Source organism: Pinus tabuliformis, chromosome X, assembly GCF_031772625.1.
Source record: "Pinus tabuliformis cultivar Carrire ecotype Pingquan chromosome X, CPIR1, whole genome shotgun sequence".
NCBI classification, from domain to species: domain Eukaryota; kingdom Viridiplantae; phylum Streptophyta; class Pinopsida; order Pinales; family Pinaceae; genus Pinus; species Pinus tabuliformis.
The window spans coordinates 1,219,683,723-1,219,704,467 of NC_142308.1; positions in this window are offsets into that span (position 1 = coordinate 1,219,683,723).

The following is a 20,745-nucleotide window of genomic DNA, read 5'->3' on the forward strand; positions in this document are numbered from 1 at the left end:
AAAGTACAAGCAGTGGATCAACTCCTACAACACCACACAACCATGCTCACCCATCTTAGAGAGAATCTTCATCAAGCTCAGAACTGCATGAAGCAACAGGTAGACCAGCATCGCTCAGAGCGCCAATTTCAAGAAGGGGATCAGGTCTTTTTGAGGCTGCAACCATATAAGCAAACATCACTCAAAGACAAGGGTTGTCAGAAGCTATCTCCAAAATTCTACGGACCATACCAAGTACTTCAGCACATTGGAGAAGTGGCTTACAAGTTGGCTTTGCCACCTACTGCAAAAATCCATCCAGTTTTCCATGTATCATGCCTCAAGAAAGTGATCGGGAACAATTTCCGAGTTCAAACCAGTCTACCTAAATTGGACGAAGAAGGGTCAATCTGGCTTCAACCCAAACAGGTTCTAGACACAAGAGACAAACACCTGCACGACCGCATGATTAAGGAAGTCCTTGTCAAATGGAAAGACACCTTTCCAGAAGATGCAACTTGGGAACCAGCCACTATTCTTCAGCAGTTTCCGCAGCTTCAGCCTTGAGGACAAGGCTAGTCTTAAGGGGGAGGGCATGTTAGGGTCCCACCCTAACCCCCTTATTTATGTCATGGGATCACGTCATAGTCAAGAGTCAATAAAGCCCATATTAATATTTGTAAGTGGTTAACCCGCAATTAATGACGAGACCACAGTTAGTTGCAAATGGGCCATAGTATTAGATAGATGGTATTAATAAAACCCACGGTATTGGCCCGTGGTATTGCATGTATGAGTCATATATAAAGGATAGAGACTCCCGGCGAGGAGTATCGTGTCTTATTTTGTAATCGAGCTCTGCTCTATTGGAGGTTGCCCCCTCGAAGAGGCAAGTGAACATTACTCTCTGAATAATAAAATCATTGCTATTCTATGTTCTGGGTATCTTTTATTCGCATATTCTGTATTGGGTATCATTTTGCAGGTTAAGAGCATAACAATCATAGTCTCATACATGGCTAATGTTGACATCTCCTCTTCCACAAACCTCTACTTACACATGCCACATGTCACTCACCTTTACATAGTTGGCCATCCAAAAATGCTAAATTTACATGAAATATGTCCACTATCACATCACTTGCTATGCTTGACATGCCAATTCACTACTCTATCACTTTTCTAGCTAGCATATCTAGGGCTCATGGCTATCATGAAAATCAGAGAAATTTGATATTAATATTTTCCAGTGACGTGTTCCCTTGGAAGTTTTATTTCATGATGTCACTTTGGACCCCCCTTACAGTGAAGGGTCAACTAGGTTGCAACCCCTATAAATGAATAAGGGTTGTCTATCTAATCCATCCACTGATCCAAGCTACTATGCATTCTACTTACTCACCTCTTATCACACCTTTCTCTTACTATGAGACCTTTCACTTGTGCTCTTCTTCTAAGACATCAATGACAACATTATGTACACGCTCCCCCTAGAATATACATTAATGACAACATAGTATATGCACTCCAAGCTACTTTATGTTAGTCCAACTACTCTCCGCCTACCATGTTGACATCAATGAAAACACAATTTCTAAAAATCTCTCCCTTTGTCATTGACGGAAACCCTTAATATTTGAGCTTGACAATTGAGCTTTACTATTTGAATGAAAAATGGATCTCTCCTCCCAGATGTGAGTGTTTTCAATGGTTGATGCGATGGTGGAGATACGGGCCGGCAAGTGGCGTAGCCACATGGACGTCCGTAATATCGCACACTGCGCCATAAAAATGTCTTACAACCCTTCATAAATGCACTTCAATGCTGCACTCACACCAATTTACCACTGCCATCCCACCTCGGCTCTTCATTATGGAGACCTCAAGTGATCTTCGGCTCGCGTCATCATGTGTTTATGCTCCTCTGTCTCTGAAATGTAAGTGCCCCCCGGTTGTCGTGGAGCCAAGCACTTACACGACAACAGGTTGGAGATGCCAAATTCTCTGTTGTACAGAGTTCGGGAAGGGAAACCACTATTTGTAGAGCCTGTTATGTAACTTGACCCTCACTTTTGAGCCTTTTGCCTCTGATAACACTACCCTAAGTGACCATTTCTACTCCGTGCCTACTCCTCATAGTCAGTCCCTTTGAAATTATGCCTTGGCTGCATCAGCGAATGCATTGTAGGAGGGGCAGCAGTAGAGGCAGAATGCTCCATTCTTCGCCCTCAAATGTCTCTGACTCCTCCTCCCCCTCATCAAATCATTTCTCAGCTCGTTATCCTGATACACACAATGGCAGGGGTCGCACTCGCATTGTTAGCTCCCAACCTTCGCAAACCTATCCATCAACTACTGCTCTACCTTCTAGCTCTAAGCATTCCAGTTATACAACTCACTTCACATACCAATGCTCTCTGGATCGACCTCTTGTCAAGGCCACCATAACAGTTACGTTTCAAGAGGAGCCTTCCATCGTTGAAGGACGTCCCACTAGCGCAATGGAGAAGAATGACACTGCTCAGTGCGAGCCTTCTGCTCTCAATTCTGATAGTACCAAAGTAGAATCAAGAAAATCTAGACCACCCCACGGTTAGCAAGAGTGAGAAGGAAGACACGAGTGAATTGCAAAAAGAAGAGGATGACCTTGATGCCTACATGTGCCTAATTCTTGAAGAACACCCATCGACACCAAATGAGAACAAAACCAACGCGTTTCTTCAGGTTTCAGAATCCTGGCACCCAGTCCTATGGATTTATTTTTGCATTTTTGAGCAAAATAGTTAGTTTTGAAGATGTTTTCAAAATAATATCACACTATGTTCACATGTTGGTTTCCCCTACGAGGGCAACAAATCTATTTTGGACTGGACTAGTTTCCCTCTTCTGGGCAGTCTTCATTTTGTTTTGGTTGCAATATGCCATGAACTTTGGCTAAGAACTACAGAGGCCAGTGCCTCCATGTGTCATTTTGTTACAGTAATATATTTTAGACATATATAGAAAAAATAAAAATAAAAAGATAAATGGATCTCTTGGCACCCCCTCTCTAATTTCTCTCCCTTTGACATCAATGGAAAAGGGCTAAACTAATTAAAAATGAGACTCCCCCTATCTATCCATGATTATAACTTCACTTGTATGTCTATGATTCTTATTTAATCAAACATTTTCTTCAATAAAGTGCATTTGTCTACAATTGTTGCAAAACTCCCCCTAGTTGTTTGAGAGCAATTTTTCTATGATCAAATACCAATTATTCACTTTTTATAATTTCTCCACTATCTGCAATTATTCATTGTTGTTGTAAGCCTACATTTGTCTATAATTTCTTTGATGATGACTTGATTCCCCCTATCAGCAACCTCTATAACTCTTCCTCCATTTGCAACTTCTTTGAGTAACTGCAATGTCTCCCGTTATCTATTATTTATCCTTATGTATACATATTTCTTACTTTTTAATGCAATTTCTTCCTCTGTTATGTACACAAAAAAATAATTACTTCCTCTTAGTGCTTACTTCTACTATGCCTACAACTAGGCTCCTATTGATGCAAAATTTAATATGGAATACATTGGGTTCAGACACAAGGTGCTAACAAATATTTCTATTGTAGTCTAACACATCGCCATAATTTGCACTTTTCTTTGGAAGAGAAGCATCTCACCCAAAGCATGCCAAGAATTAAAAAAGGGTAAGGGATCATAGATCAAGACTGAGAGATAATTTATCATTCAGACAATCCATTATGTAGATACTATATTCAACATTATAGTAACGCCTTCAGTTGATTCAGTAATTAAACAGAAACAATTTTTAGTTGGAATCAACAAAAGACATCCATAACCATAATCTCAAAAAACATTAATAGGAAAACAATTAACCATTCATTCTAACATAAAGACAAATAATCATTCCCAAAATATTATTCACTTTAATACATATAAATCATTATCTCTTTTACATTAAATCTTCTCAAGATATCAAGTGTTCCCCTAATGATGGACTCAATTTGAAGTTTGAAATGTTGGGTTAAAAAATATTTGACAGGTCATTCCACACTATTTCAATACACATAATCATTCCCTGCAACACTTCTATTATCAACCAGATCATTACAATACACTGGCTCTACATCAGGATGTGAGATCCTACATAATTATCAGGCCAGCACATGGAGCTTAACATTGTAATATAATGGAAAGACTATAATTTATTCAGAACTTCACACTGACAACATTTCGGCATACACTAAAAAATCTTGGTTCTAACTTCTTTCCTTTGGCCTTTTATATATTTCCTCCCTTGATACTGCTCACTTAATCTGGTCCAATTTAAAATATATATATATATATATATTAGTGTTTTGGTCCTTATCACCTTTGATCCTTTCAAAATACAGTGCACCTATCCTCCTTTCGCAGCTTCTGTGATTTCCAAGGTAAGTACTTTTAACCTCCTTTTTTCCACTTCTTCCTTTATGTTCTCAGGTTTTGGCTATTTTGACCACTTATCTCGCCACTTAACGTGATCTTCTCTATGGTCGTTTTTCGACCAAATTTTTCTAAAACTATTACCAAAAAAGAAGGACCCAACAGGCCTTGACCATATTCCTTTGACTCTCCCTCGAGTCAATCAGCTATTGGTGCATTTGACTCTACCTGCGGTTGCACTACTTATTTTGGTGCTTCCCTTTCCTGTGCCACTAGTTCACCTTCAAACGAAGGATGCAACTCAAGTACCATTTGTAGTACCCAAAATTATAAAGCAGAGTACCCATCCATAACAATTTTCCATGTATTCATAATAGTAAAAACATGCTCAATAAATGGGGTGGTATGTTCAGTAATAGGTTGTTGTGGGTGAGCACTCATCATAGTTTGCCACTAAATATTAACTTCAGAGTTAAGTTGGTACAATTAGACAAAATGCCTTTGAGCAGGTGGCTGAAGATCCCATAACACAGTTTTGGTTGCATGTGAGTCGTCCTCTAATTGGTGAATCTGATTCTCAAGCACATCTGCCTGAGAAAATAAGTCTTGTTATTCAGTTAGATCATCGGTAGTCAATGCTTGATTAAAGAGTTGTTTCATCTGTTGTCGTAAAGCATATAAAGGTTGATTCTTTCTTGCAAGTAACTCAGCCCAATCCTAAAATTTCCAGAATATCTCATGTGGATCATCTATAATCTGTTCGAGAGTATCCTTGAGGGAAGAACCATCAGCCAACTTCTGGTTGATCTGAGCCCGGTATTTAGTCATAGAATCCGTAGGCACTTTTAGAAAGCCAACAATAGTATTACGCAACTCTCAGTTGGTGGAAATTGTAGGTTTTAACCCCATACAGAAATTTCCTGCATACGAATTATAAAACACATAAAATAAACAATGCGAGAGAATAACACATAAAACACATAAACACAGAGATTTTCCCCTAATCCCAAAACCAGGACTACCAGCTTGATTTTTCATTATGTTCCTTTCAATGTTACATTACATATTTATACATGCCAAAGAATCCAATACCATGGACCAAAAACCATCGCGTCCAATACCATGGACTGAAAACCATCACGTCCAAAAAACATGTGCGAAAATCATGCACAAAACCATAGGTGGGTCTGCCCAACCTAACATAGGGTCCAAAACCAAAAAGTGCACTGAAAAAAAATAAAAATAAAAAAATAAAATAAAATAAAATAAATAATAAAAATTTCGAACAATGGCCAAAACAAGATAACCAACCACTGCAAAGCTCAAAACTATGGAATTGCAAAAGAAAATCACAAAAAATGATTCATCACACATAGAAAAACAACAAATGTAAATTCAAAGTAAGTTTTAGATCTATAGCTCAATGTAGACAAGGACGAAGCATATACACACAATGACTACAAAGGAAACAAACCTCACCCTAGACAAAGAACTATACTTGAGAGATTTCAAAGCAAAGAGAAATTATTTATGATCCAAACAAGAAAATAGATCACAAGTACTTCTTAGACCACTCAGAACTAGTTTTCAATGTTGTAAAGAATATAAATAACAATTACTACAAGATGAAATCAAAATAAGAAAGAGAAACTTTGACAAACAAACCAAAATTGTGAACACAAAGGAAATTCAACCCAATGAACCAAATTTGAGTAGTAACAGGTAGAGGATAATAGATCTAGGAGATAGGGATAATATCTCAAAGGAAACTCTCCTAATCAACCCACTTTCAGAAGGAAGACACACTAAGGAAATAAATAAGGAAGAATTTAATCATGGTTGTTCAAGCAGAAAGACAATGAATAAACTATTAGGTCACTCTATAAATCATTCATAGGTAGAAACTATGAGCCAAGGGTGAATTAAAGAAGAAAATAAAACCTATATCAAGTGAAAACCAAACAAATTCAGCATGTAACAGGCCCATACAAGGTCAGAAAGAACTCCATAGAAGATAGAAATAAAAAATACAAACAAAGGAGAGATAAGTGAAAGAACTAGGGTTAGACTCCCCACCATAGTTGCAAATTTTATTATGTTAGGAAATGTCCTGAGACAAGGAGATATTTCCCCATGGATTTAACCCTCTAATTTGGTAGATAATGTGTATAACCTAGTGAATTCCTACAACTAAATACCAATTCATGCAACAAAGCATATATTCTAACAAAATGACTATCCATTTGATCCCTCATAGGTCGATGGAATATATCTAAAGGCTTTCTTGGAGATCCCACTCCTAATTGAATATCCTGCTCCTTTTCTCCCTTGATCTAAACTCTTGCACACATTCACCACCAAAGACAAAGGTTAATCATGTATAGTAAAAATTATAATATATTATCATGTATAGTAAAAAGTATCATATACATAGATAATAAAAAAAAACATACATAAGAAAGGATATCATGTGTACTTCCATTAATATGAATCATCAGTACATCGTATACCTAAAGTTCATTGTTGCTCCTCCTCAATCCTCGACTTGGCCACTTCCTAAATCCAATAAGAGAGGGTTAATCCAGCAAAATATGGAAGTCTAACAGCAAACTAATAACATATCTCAATTCTCTTCTTTTTTTCTAACCAACTCATACACAAGTAGGTCGAGTCGATCTCCTTGGGAATGAAAAACTCTATAAACTTTGACCATGGTTTCTCCCTCTACAAGGAAACTAGGAAACTATGTCTCTATATTGTTCACTGCATCATAGCAATTGTGCACATCATCTCAACATGACGGGAGTGACCATCCTACTAAAATGGCTAATTAGAGAGGATAAAAGTGTGAATTAAGTTACCAACAAGTCTAATAATGGATAATTTTCTCTCCCACTAGCTTGAGGTGGGAAAAATAGGCTATAAAACTTTCTTCCACCCAACTTACATTATCTCTCTTGGCTATCTAAATTTATAGATGCTCCCTTTGATTCAACCTCATTCAGTGGTTTTTCAATCATTCACACAATCGATCTCCTTTTTTGTTAAGCTCCCTATTGGGACCAAAAAATTTGAACTTTGTCAGAATTCAGGAAAAACTTGGGAATTCAGGGAATACCCATAAATCCTTTAACATAGAAATCCTTTGCGAAACAAGTTTTCTTTTGGTCCCTTGAAGGAAACTTACCTTTGTTATATTTGTGTATATTTCTCTCACCGGAGACTATTAGTTAATGAATATCAAGCTATCAGGTTGTGAGAGAAAATATTTCAAGAATGTCAATCAAAATCCAAGTGCCAAGTCAACAAATGCTTATAACCATGCATTGTGAACGAGTTCCTTCCATATTGTGTCTAACACTATCAGTATTACTCAACCATAATTTCGTAAAAATTACTCTAAAGGGTCTAGGAGAATTGATCCCTCATGTGCTACATGTTAACACTTTATGAATTGATCCCATGACTTTTGGGCAACATTATCAAGATATCATGAGATCTTTTTACAAAATTCCACCCCATGATTCTGAGTCCCTTGTGACTCGAGATTTCAAACTTCCTTTTTGTTGTTTGAAAATTCTTCCATCTGTTTTTTGCCACTTCTTCCTTTATGTTCTCGGGTTTTGGCTATTTTGACCACTTATCTCGCCACTTAACGTGATCTTCTCTATGGTCGTTTTTCGACCAAATTTTTCTAAAACTATTACCAGAAAAAAAGGACCCAACTGGCCTTGACCATATTCCATTGACTCTCCCTCGAGTCAATCAGCTATTGGTGCATTTGACTCTACCTGCAGTTGCACTACTTGTTCTAATGCTTCCCTTTCCTGTGCTACTAGTTCACCTTCAAACGAAGGATGCAACTCAAGTACCATTTGTAGTACCGAAAATTATAAAGCAGAGTACCCATCCATAACAATTTTCCATGTATTCATAATAGTAAAAACATGCTCAATAAATGGGGTGGTATGTTCAGCAATAGGTTGTTGTGGGTGAGCACTCATCATAGTTTGCCACTAAATATCAACTTCAAAGTTAAGTTGGTACAATTAGACAAAATGCCTTTGAGCAGGTGGCTAAAGATCCCATAACACAGTTTTGGTTGCATGTGAGTCGTCCTCTAATTGGTGAATCTGCTTCTCAAGCACATTTGCCTGAGAAAATAAGTCTTGTTATTGAGTTAGATCATCAGTAGCCAATGCTTTATTAAAGAGTTGTTTCATCTGTTGTTGTAAAGCATATAAAGATTGATTCTTTCTTGCAAGTAACTCAGCCCAATCCTAAAATTTCCATAATATCTCATGTGGATCATCTATAATTTATTCGAGAGTATCCTTGAGGGAAGAACCATCATCTAACTTCTGGTCGATCTGAGCCTGGTATTTAATCATAGGATCTGTAGGCACTTTTAGAAAGCCAACAATAGTATTACACAACCCTCAGTTGGTAGAAATTGTAGGTATTAACCCCGTACAGAAATTACCTGCATATGAATTCTAAAACACATAAAATAAACAATGTGAGAGCATAACACATAAAACACATATACACAGAGATTTTCCCTTGGATCCCAAAACCAGGACTACCAGCTTGATTTTTCATTATGTTCCTTTCAATTTTACAATACATATTTATACATGCCAAAGCATCCAATACCATGGACTGAAAACCATCGCGTCCAATACCATGGACTGAAAACCATCACGTCCAAAAAACATGTGTGAAAATCATGCACAAAACCATAGGTGGGTCCACCCAACCTAACATAGGGTCCAAAACCAAAATTTTCCGAGGCACTGCCTCGGACCCCATAAATTGGGGTTATGCGTACTCCTCAAACCCCATGTGGCCCCCCCTTTAACTCCCCGGTTAACTATGTGGGCTAGTGATGGAAAGAATATAACACAACCCAACATTCTCCCACTTGTTGTTTTCTTTCCATAGGGAGCCACAAGAGAGCTTAGTCATTTTTCTAGCCCTAAAATGCCCATTGTCTCTCTACACCAAGAGAACTTATCAGAGCTCATATATTTTGTCAATGCATCTGCAGTATTCTTCAAAGTGTCCACCTTAACTAGCAACACCTTTTTGTCTTCTATCATATCCCTCACAAAGTGATACTGAACATCAATGTGCTTTGTCTTTGAATGACATGCAAGGTTCTTTGCCAAGAAAATTGCACTTTGGATGTCATAGTCTATCCTTATAGCTCCCTGTACTAACCCCATATGTGGATGCCATGTATTCTGCCTCTGTAGTTGATAGTGCCACTACAGATTGTTTCTTACTCATATAACTGATTACACCTACAAATAGGTTAAACGCATACCCACTTGTAGATCTTCTTTGATCCAAATCTCCAACCCAGTCTGCATCAACAAAGCCACGAATATCCAACATTCTGTCCAATCCTGATCTTCCTTGGTTCCACAAACCATAATCACTAGTGCCACGCAAATACCTGAAAACCCGCTTCACTACTGTCCAGTGCTCCTTCCCTGGTTTTGACATAAACCTACTCAATACTCCCACTGCATGTGCAATGTCTGGTCTAGTATAGACCATTGCATACATTAGGCTACCGACTGCACTTGCATATGGAACACATGACGTGTTCTCTTCCTCTTCTTGTGTCTTGGGACACTGTTCAACAGATAACCTCACACCTACAGGAATAGGAACCTTCACTGGTTTACTATCCTGCATATTAAACCTCTGCAATATTGTCTCGACATACTTCCTTTGGTTTAACCAGAGCTTCCTCTTTTCCCAATCTCTTTTAATTTCCATGCCCAAAATATAGTTTGTAGCACCAAGATCTTTCATGTCAAATTTGGAGGACAATTGGGTCTTCAAATCCTAGATAATTGCTTTGTCATTTCCAACCAACAACATATCATCCACATACAAGACCAGATAAATATCATGGTCACCAATTAATTTAAAATACACACAGTGATCTGCTATGCTTCTAGTGAAGCCAAGTCCCTGTATAAATGTATCAAATTTCTGATACCACATCCTTGGTGACTGTTTTAACCCATATAGAGACTTCTTTAACTTGCATACTAGTTCTTTCTTACCCTTCCCCGCAAAGCCTTCAGGTTGCTTCATGTATATCTCCTCTTCTATGTTGGCATTTTGGCACAGGTGTGGCGCTACGATCCAGGTGTTGTCCTTGATGGCAACTCTCTTTGATGTCAGATCTCAGTCCAGACTACAAGTATGAAGAGAAATTTCATATACGCAGGTTCATTAAGCCCAAGTTGCGTATACACGCAGGTACGCTATATACTAAGTCGCGGATACGCAGGTTCGCTATATACGAAGTCGCGTATGCACGCAGCTTCATGAACAGAAAAAGGCGTACATGTCGAGAAGCTTCCCTTTGGTCCATGGTAGTTAGTCCTCGGTACTTGAGCCTATGTCTTTGGACCAAAGTATCTCGACAGACGTGTTGATCCCTAGTTTTGAAGTTGATGGTATTGGATTTCTATGGTTTTGGCCCTTGGTATTGAGCAAGGCCTAAGGCTATATAAGGAGAAGAAGATCATTAGGCAAGAACATATTGAAAATTCTTGAATATCTAAAAAAGAAAGAGATCGGGCATGCAGGTTCTGGGTTGCTTGATCTAAGCTAAGGAGAGATCACACCGGTTGATGGAAGACTAGATCTAAGGGCAGATCGGGATCTAATGGTTTGAAATTCACTATTATGATATGGTTGATTATGCGTATTTCTAGATCTACATACTGACGCAATGTTATGTTCTGGGTCTAACTGATGTCTGGTACATCTTCAAGTTAAGAGAATTTATTTTTAGATCTGTACGCAGGTTGTCTTCGGTAAAAACGCGTGTACACGCGGGTTTCTCTCATTGAAGTAGCGTATGTCTTTTGAAGTTTGATTTTTGGGGTTGCAGTTGGGTCTGACTGTTATTGCAGAGTTCTGTAGTCTGCTCTGTATTCTGGTGACTGGGTTTGACAGGGTTTCAGTGATTCAAAGGTTGATGATGCTAGTATTGATTGTTTTATGCTTCAATGATGAAAGTTGAATGAATTGTGGTCTTCAGATTGTAATTTTGTGCTTCAGGAATATCCAGTCTGAAAATGTATGAAAAGTGGTACCTGAAGTAAAGAAGATTGTAGGCCAGCACCTACGTACTAGTATCTTAGCTAGTACAAGAGCAAAGGGGGTTGGAGCTCCCTTCCAAGGAAGTTTGGAGAATGAGAGAAGGTTGAAGCCTTCAGCAGGTTGTAGCCTGCGTACTGGTATAAGGCTGCACTAGTACAAAAGATTGTAAACTGAAGTTTCATATTAAAGAAAGATATAGACAACTTGCAGCAGGTGGTTTTCACCCACATTGGGTTTCCACCTTATATCATGGTGTTCATGTGTGTGTTTTCTGTGTGATGATCTGTTATGTTATACTGCACCTGTTTTACTATCATGGTTAATAATGTTCTGATGCATTTACTGAAGATAAGCTACTGAATCATAATTTTTCTTGTTATACGCTGGTTGCTCTAGACATAGTAGCGTGTACACGCTGTTTCACTTAACTGAAGTAGCGTATATGTTTTTGAGCATGAAATGAACAAGTTTTTCTGATAATACTGATTCACCCCCCCCCCCTCTCAGTATTATTTCCAACAATTGGTATCAGAGCAGGTCCTTCAGAGAAGCTTGATCGCTTGAAGGTAGATCGTTCATCATGAGCAACTACGAGAGAGAAGCATCAATCAGGCCACCGGTTTTTGATGGGAAAAACTTCAATTATTGGAAACTAAGAGTTACTGCCTATCTTCAATCTCTTGGTACAGAAGTTTGGGACATCGTAGATACAGGCTACACTTTTCCTTCAGCTACTCCTACAGATGCAAACGAGAAAAAGAAATATGAAACAAATGCGAAAGCAGTCAATACTCTATTGGGATGTATATCTCAATCGGAATTCATGAAGGTAATGCACTATAAATCTGCAAAAGAAATATGGGACAAAATTGTCACGAGCTATGAAGGAGACAAACAGGTAAAGCGTGCTAAACTTCAAACTCTCATGATTAAGTATGAGACTCTCAGAATGTATAATGATGAAAGTGTGGATAACTATTTCCTTAGGGTAGATGAGATTGTTAATTGCATGAAAAGCTTGGGTGAAGAAATAAAAGAGGCTATTGTGGTTGAGAAGGTTTTAAGATCTTTGTCCCCCAAATTTGAATCTAAAGTGTCTGCCATAGAAGAAAAGGAAAACCTGCAAATTCTTACTATGTCTCAGCTTCACGGAATTCTAACCGCTTATGAAATGAGAAAGGGAGGTCCATCAGACAGAAGAGAAGCTGCCTTCAAGGCTTCAGGCAAAGAAGATTATTATGAAGCAAGTCACGTGCCAGAAGATGAAGAAGAAGAATCAAATTTTGTCAGAAATCTTCAAAGGGGTTTTGGAAGGTTCAGAGGTAAGTTACCTTTTAAATGTTTTGCTTGTGGAAGAGTAGGTCATTATGCTGCCAAATGTCCTCACAAAGATAAGAATGACAAGGGAAAGGAACCTGTTAAATGGAACAAGAAACAAAATGAAAAGAAGAAAAGCTATTACACTCATGAAGATAGTGATGGTCTTTCAAATAGTGACGAAGATGAACAAGGTACTAGATATAAACTTTTAATGGCTTTTGAAGATGATGACTACATGGATGCTATAGATGTAGATGGCTTTTATGAAGAAATGAATAATCTCAAAGTTTGCTTAGAAGAGAAAAGTGCTATTATTGATTCTCTACAATGTCAATTGACTGAAAAGGAAAAACATCTTGAAAAATTGGAATGTGAGATTGTTTGCCTTAGAAAGGAGATTGAGAAAACAAAAGCGATTAATCTCAAATTTGTTAAAGGATCTGAAACCTTGGATGAGATTATCAATGTGCAGCGATCTCCTCTGATCAAGACAGGTCTGGGATATAATGGAGAAACATCTCAAGCCTCTACCTCTAAAAGCTATCTTGATGCAGCAAGGAGAAGCGAGCAAAGGCCAAATAAAAGTCATCAGGAGAATCAAGGACAGTTTACCTCAAGAACAAATAAAGAACATCAAGAAATTCGGGGACAAACTGCCTTAAGGACAAACAGAAGCTACAATCAGCCACAGGTAAAATCTTCCCAATTTGCTCCAAGAATGAATATGAATAGAAGCTACAATCGGTTGGATGATAGATCTGATTATCGCAGAAGTTTCTTCAATGGCCAATGCTTTTCTTGCCATAACTTCGGTCACAAAGCAGCTCAATGTGTTGCCTACAAGACAATCATGACTAGAGAAGCTCAAAAGCAAGGGAGAATGACTGGAACCATGAAAAGGACTTATAAAAACTTTTCGGTTCTTGAAAATGAAGTTGAATGCTCTATTTGTAATAACTTTGGTCATGAAGACTTTGAATGCAGGAGCAGGTTCCGGAAGACAACTCAGAAGGAACAAACCTCAAATTTTAGAACATGGAGAATAAAGGAACCGCAACCAGAAAGATGTGGGATAGCCTTTTATGCAGAAGGTCAAGAAAGTCTATGGTACATTGACAGCAGATGTTCGAAACATATGACAGGGGACAAAGAAAAGCTTGAGTCATATACCGCATTAGAAAAGGGGAAGAAAGTTTCTTTTGGAAACGATATATCTGCAGCCATAAAAGGAAAAGGTGTTGCTCCATTAAAAGAGAAGGTCAAAGCTGGAAATGTTTTGTATGTTGATGGATTGAAGCATAATCTTCTGAGTGTCAGTCAGATGTGCGATCAAGGAACAGAGGTAATATTTAGATCAAATGGATGTTGTGTTCGTGATCTTGATACAGGTAAAACAGTGATCAAAGGAAGAAGGACTCCAAATAATCTATACATATTTGAAGAAAGACCACAACAATGCTATTTGAGAAAGGATGATGAACACTGGCTATGGCATCGGAGGTTGGGGCATCTAAGCTTTTCACAAATAAGGAAAGCATGCAAATATCAGGCAGTTCGTGGTCTTCCAGATATCAAAATTCCAGACAACACTATATGCAAATCTTGTCAGTTTGCAAAGCAAACCAGAACTAACTTTCCAGAGAAGGAAGGATTAGCCAGCATACCTCTTGAGCTAGTCCATACAGATGTATGTGGTCCATTTAGGAAAAGGACACCTCGAGGAGAGGAATATTTGATATTATTCATTGACGATTTCTCCAGGTTTGTCTGGTTAGGGCTTATGAAGCACAAAGATGAAGCATTCGAAAAATTCAAATCCTTCAAAGCCTTGGTTGAAAATGAATCAGGACACAAAATTAAGTGCCTCAGATCTTACAGAGGTGGGGAGTTTACCTCAAACGAATTTTTCGATTTCTGTGAAGAACATGGGATAAGAAGAGAATTCTCTACAGCTAGAACTCCTCAGCAAAATGGGGTTGTGGAAAGAATGAACAGAACAATCCAACAAATGGCTCGTGCTATGCTTGATGAATCAGGTACTCCCGCAACTTTCTGGGGTGAAGCTGCACATGCTGCGGTTATTATTCTTAACAAAACAAATGTCCGAGTAAACAGCACTCAAACACCTCATGAGCTCTGGAGTGGTGAGACTCCTTCGGTGAAGCACTTCAAAATCTTTGGGAGAAAATGTTATATTAATAATACTGATGAGCAACTTGGAAAACTTGAACCAAGAGCAGATGAAGGCATTCTTCTTGGTTATTCTCCACATAGCAAAGCATACAAGTGCTACAATAAAAGACTTGGCAGAATTGTTGACAACATTGATGTAGTGGTTTATGAGAAGGGATATATTCCTAGGCAAGTTCATCATGAAGACATTGAAGAAGATGAAGGCTACCCTCAAAGGCAGAATGATGAAGAAGAAGAACCTCAAGAAGAAGAAGAACCTCAAGAAGAACCAGAGGAGCAGACAAGAATAGAAGAGAAGACTCCATCCAGATATATTCAAAAGAATCATCCAGAATCTCAGATTGTTGGGCAGAAAGAAGCAGGAGTACAAACAAGAAGAAGAATTGCAGAAGCTTCAAGCTATTTGGCATTACTCTCTTCCACTGAACCACAAAGTGTGAAAGAGGCATGCAAAGATGAATGCTGGGTCAAAGCAATGGATGAAGAACTTGAGCAGATCGAAAAGAACAACACTTGGGAATTGGTTCCTAGACCAAAAGATAAAAATTTCATAGGGACAAAATGGGTCTTCAAAAATAAATTGAATGAAAATGGAGAAGTAATTAGAAACAAGGCCAGACTTGTTTGTAAAGGGTATGCGCAGCAAGAAGGAATAGATTTTGAAGAGACCTTTGCTCCTGTTGCAAGACTTGAGGCCATCCGAATGTTCCTTGCTCTCTCAAGTTTTAAAAACTTCAAGGTATTTCAAATGGACGTGAAATCAGCCTTTTTGAATGGAGACTTAGAAGAAGAAGTATATATTGAGCAGCCAGATGGTTTCATTCTTGGGAATGATCCAAACCTTGTATGCAGATTGAAAAAGGCTCTCTATGGTCTCAAACAAGCTCCAAGGGCTTGGTACTATCGATTGGACAAATATCTTCACCAACAAGGCTTTTCAAAAGGATCAACAGATAGCAATCTCTATATAAAAGTTGAAAATAACAAATTGCTAATACTTGTTGTTTATGTAGATGATATTATCTTTGGCAGCAATGAAGAGACTATGAGTCAAAACTTTGCCTTGGTTATGCAGAAAGAATTCGAAATGTCACTACTTGGAGAATTGACATACTTTCTTGGATTGCAAATCCAACAAAATGAAGGAGGCATATTCTTGACTCAAACCAAGTACCTCAAGCAGATCTTGAAGAAGTATGGCATGGAAGATTCAAAGCCAGTATGTACACCCATGGTTATAGGATGCAGCCTCAGTGCAAATAATGAATCAGCAGCAATTCATCAACTAACTTATAGATCCATGATTGGGAGTTTTCTTTATTTGACAGGTACTCGACCAGACATCATGCATGCAGTCGGAATAGTTGGAAGATTTCAGGCAAATCCAAAGGAGACTCATCTTCAGGCAGTGAAGAGAATTTTCAAATATCTTCAAGGGACACAAAATTATGGCTTATGGTATCCTAGAGATACAGATCTCACACTTCATGCTTATACAGATGCAGATTGGGCCGGAAGCGTGGATGACAGGAAGAGCACAAGTGGTGGTGCATTCTTTATGGGCTCCAGATTAGTATCTTGGTTCAGCAAGAAACAAAGTTTGATTGCCTTATCTACAGCTGAAGCAGAATATGTGGCTGCGGCATCTTGTTGCACACAACTTCTTTGGATGATGCAGACCTTGCAGGATTTTCAAATCACTTGCACTTCACCAGTCTCTATCTTATGTGATAATACAAGTGCAATCAACATCTCAAAGAATCCAGTCATGCACTCAAAGACCAAGCACATACCAATCAAGTACCATTTTCTTCGGGAACAAGTGCTTGAGCAGAAGGTCAAGTTGGAGTATGTTCCTTCTAAGGAACAAGTTGCTGATATTCTCACAAAACCACTGCCCAGGGAAACTTTTGAATATCTCAGACAAAAGCTGGGAGTTGTTGATGCTTCATCCTGTTGTTGAAGCTTGTCTGTTCTACAAAAAAGTTGGTATACGCAAGTTACGTTAGGGATATCCGCGTATATACGCCGATTTATGCTGGGAAAGTCGCGTATATGGTGTACGCATGCTGTAGAAATCATATCTGCGTACATACGCTGTTTTATGCAGGAGAAGTCGCGTATATGGAGTTCTGAACAGCAAGGGCAGACTCTGGTTGGAGAAGGTCTGAAATGGGTATGCCAGAATTCTTCAAGCACAGTTTCAGGAGGTACAGCAGGCACAGGTTCAGGGAGAACAGCTTAAAGTCTCATAAAGCATTGTTGGCATTTTAAATGCTTTTGGCTCTAGTACACAACTGTTGTTGGTTTCAGGAGAAGGAGCTCAGAAGGAAATCTTGGTTGCTGATCTAAAAGATGTTTATCAGATGCTGCCTGTGACTTTCATAAGTCTTGGTCTAGATTTGTTGTCTCTATGTCATGTATTTTTTTATGATATCTCTTTTATGGTGTCAAGGTCATGTAACGGCCTATGTTGGTTTCCCCACTATGCCTGGGATGAATGATGTAATATAATTTGTTGTTTCTGATGTATCCCCTCTTGGTTGGGAGTATGGATGTATGTATTGAGTCTTTTGGTGATAGGAAGGTCCCTTATGGTGTATAAGTCTTGGCTCTTTTGAAGAACATCTTTTGCAGATCTTGCCTACAGTCAGGGGGAGCATGTTTCAGCACAGCCAAGCAGAGATATCAGCATGTACTCAGGGGGAGCTCAGCCCTTTGCCCTTGATGACAAAGGGGGAGAATGATTCTAAGGATCTTGGGGTTGCCATCAAGTCCAAAGGGGGAGATTGTTGGCATTTTGGCACAGGTGTGGCGCTACGATCCAGGTGTTGTCCTTGATGGCAACTCTCTTTGATGTCAGATCTCAGTCTAGACTACAAGTATGAAGAGAAATTTCATATACGCAGGTTCATTAAGCCCAAGTTGCGTATACACGCAGGTACGCTATATACTAAGTCGCGGATACGCAGGTTCGCTATATACGAAGTCGCGTATGCACGCAACTTCATGAACAAAAAAAGGCATACATGTCGAGAAGCTTCCCTTTGGTCCATGGTAGTTAGTCCTCGGTACTTGAGCCTATGTCTTTGGACCAAAGTATCTCGACAGACGTGTTGATCCCTAGTTTTGAAGTTGATGGTATTGGATTTCTATGGTTTTGGCCCTTGGTATTGAGCAAGGCCTAAGGCTATATAAGGAGAAGAAGATCATTAGGCAAGAACATATTGAAAAGTCTTGAATATCTGAAAAAGAAAGAGATCAGGCATGCAAGTTCTGGGTTGCTTGATCTAAGCTAAGGAGAGATCACACAGGTTGATGGAAGACTAGATCTAAGGGCAGATCGGGATCTAATGGTTTGAAATTCACTATTATGATATGGTTGATTATGCGTATTTCTAGATCTGCATACTGACGCAATGTTATGTTCTGGGTCTAACTGATGTCTGGTACAGCTGCAAGTTAAGAGAATTTATTTTTAGATCTGTACGCAGGTTGTCTTCGGTAAAAACGCGTGTACACGTGGGTTTCTCTCATTGAAGTAGCGTATGTCTTTTGAAGTTTGATTTTTGGGGTTGCAGTTGGGTCTGACTGTTATTGCAGAGTTCTATAGTCTGCTCTGTATTCTGGTGACTGGGTTTGACAGGGTTTCAGTGATTCAGTGATTCAAAGGTTGATGATGCTAGTATTGATTGTTTTATGCTTCAATGATGAAACTTGAATGAATTGTGGTCTTCAGATTGTAATGTTGTGCTTCAGGAATATCCAGTCTGAAAATGTATGAAAAGTGGTACCTGAAGGAAAGAAGATTGTAGGCCAGCACCTACGTACTAGTATCTTAGCTAGTACAAGAGCAAAGGGGGTTGGAGCTCCCTTCCAAGGAAGTTTGGAGAACGAGAGAAGGTTGAAGCCTTCAGCAGGTTGTAGCCTGCGTACTGGTATAAGGTTGCACCAGTACAAAAGATTGTGAACTGAAGTTTCATATTAAAGAAAGATAGAGACAACTTGCAGCAGGTGGTTTTCACCCACATTGGGTTTCCACCTTATATCATGGTGTTCATGTGTGTGTTTTCTGTGTGATGATCTGTTCTGTTATACTGCACCTGTTTTACTATCATGGTTAATAATGTTCTAATGCATTTACTGAAGATAAGCTACTGAATCATAAGTTTTCTTGTTATACACTGGTTGCTCTAGACACAGTAGCGTGTACACACTGTTTCACTTAACTGAAGTAGCGTATATGTTTCTGAGCATGAAATGAAAAAGTTTTTCTGATAATACTGATTCACCCCCCCCCTCTCAGTATTATTTCCAACATTCTAGACCCCCATGAGGAAATGTTGTCTTCACATCCCTCTATTCTACCTCAAAATCAAAATTAGCAGCAACAGATAAAAGTAATCTAATAGAAGTTACCTTGGCAAAAGGAGAAAAAATATCACCAAAATCAATTCTTGGCACCTGGGAATAAACTTTTGCTACCAACCGAGCTTTGTATTTCTCTACTTTTCCTTCTGCATTTGTCTTCTTCTTGAACACCCATTTGCTTCCAATGGGTTTCCTTCCAACCGACAACTCCACTAGATCCCAAACCTCATTTTTGTGCAAAGATGCCATTTCATCAGCCATGGCCTCTTTCCAGAGTTTTCCATCCTCTGAATCTACTACTTCCTTCACAGTTCTGGCATCATCATCCATAATAGATAAAGAAAAATTTGAATAGAAAGTAGATGGATTATACATTTCTGGCTGCCTTCTTTCTCGAACTGATCTTCTCATAGCCGGAGTTTGTGGCTCTTGATATTCTGATTCCTCGTCTATTGTAGAGTCTGATTCTTCCTCCTTTAGCTCAAACCCTATCTTCTCAGGTTCCTTTGGTTGGACTTCATGCTTAATAACATCTTTCACCTCTCTGAACACCACATCTCGACTATACAAAACCTTCCTTTTTACTAGGTTCCAAAGCTTATAACCCTTTAAACCATCCTTATACCTAATAAAGATTCACTTTTCAAATTTACTATCCAACTTGGTTCATTTCTCCTTTGGAACATGTACATATCCATCACATATAAATACCCTTAGATGTGACAGAGAGGGTTTCTTACCAGTCCATACCTCTTGTGGAGTATTATCCTCCAATGTTGATGAAGGTGACCTATTGATCAGGTAACATACAGTATCCACTACCTCTGCCCAGAATTCCTGTCCTAACCCAGCACCACTGAGCATGATTCTTGCCCTTTCCATCAACGTCTTGTTCATTCTTTCTGCAAATCCATTTTGCTGAGGTGTATATGGAATAGTCTTCTGCCGTGCTATACCACACTTCTTACAAAATTCTTCAAATTCCTTGCTGCCAAACTCTCCACCATTATCTATCCTCAGCACCTTTATCTTCTTCTTTGTCCGATTTTCCACGAAAGCCTTAAATTCTTTAAACCTGTCAAAGACTTCAAATTCATTTTTAAGGAAATATATCCATGTATTCCTTGAGAAGACATCTATAAATGATATATAGTACACAGACTTACCCAGTGATGGAACCTTCACAGGTCCAAACACATCACTGTGCACAAGTTCTAATATCTGTTTCGCCCTCTTACTACCAGAGGGGAAACTTACCTGATTTTGCTTCCCATATACACAATTTTCACAGAAATCAAAATCCAGAGAGCTA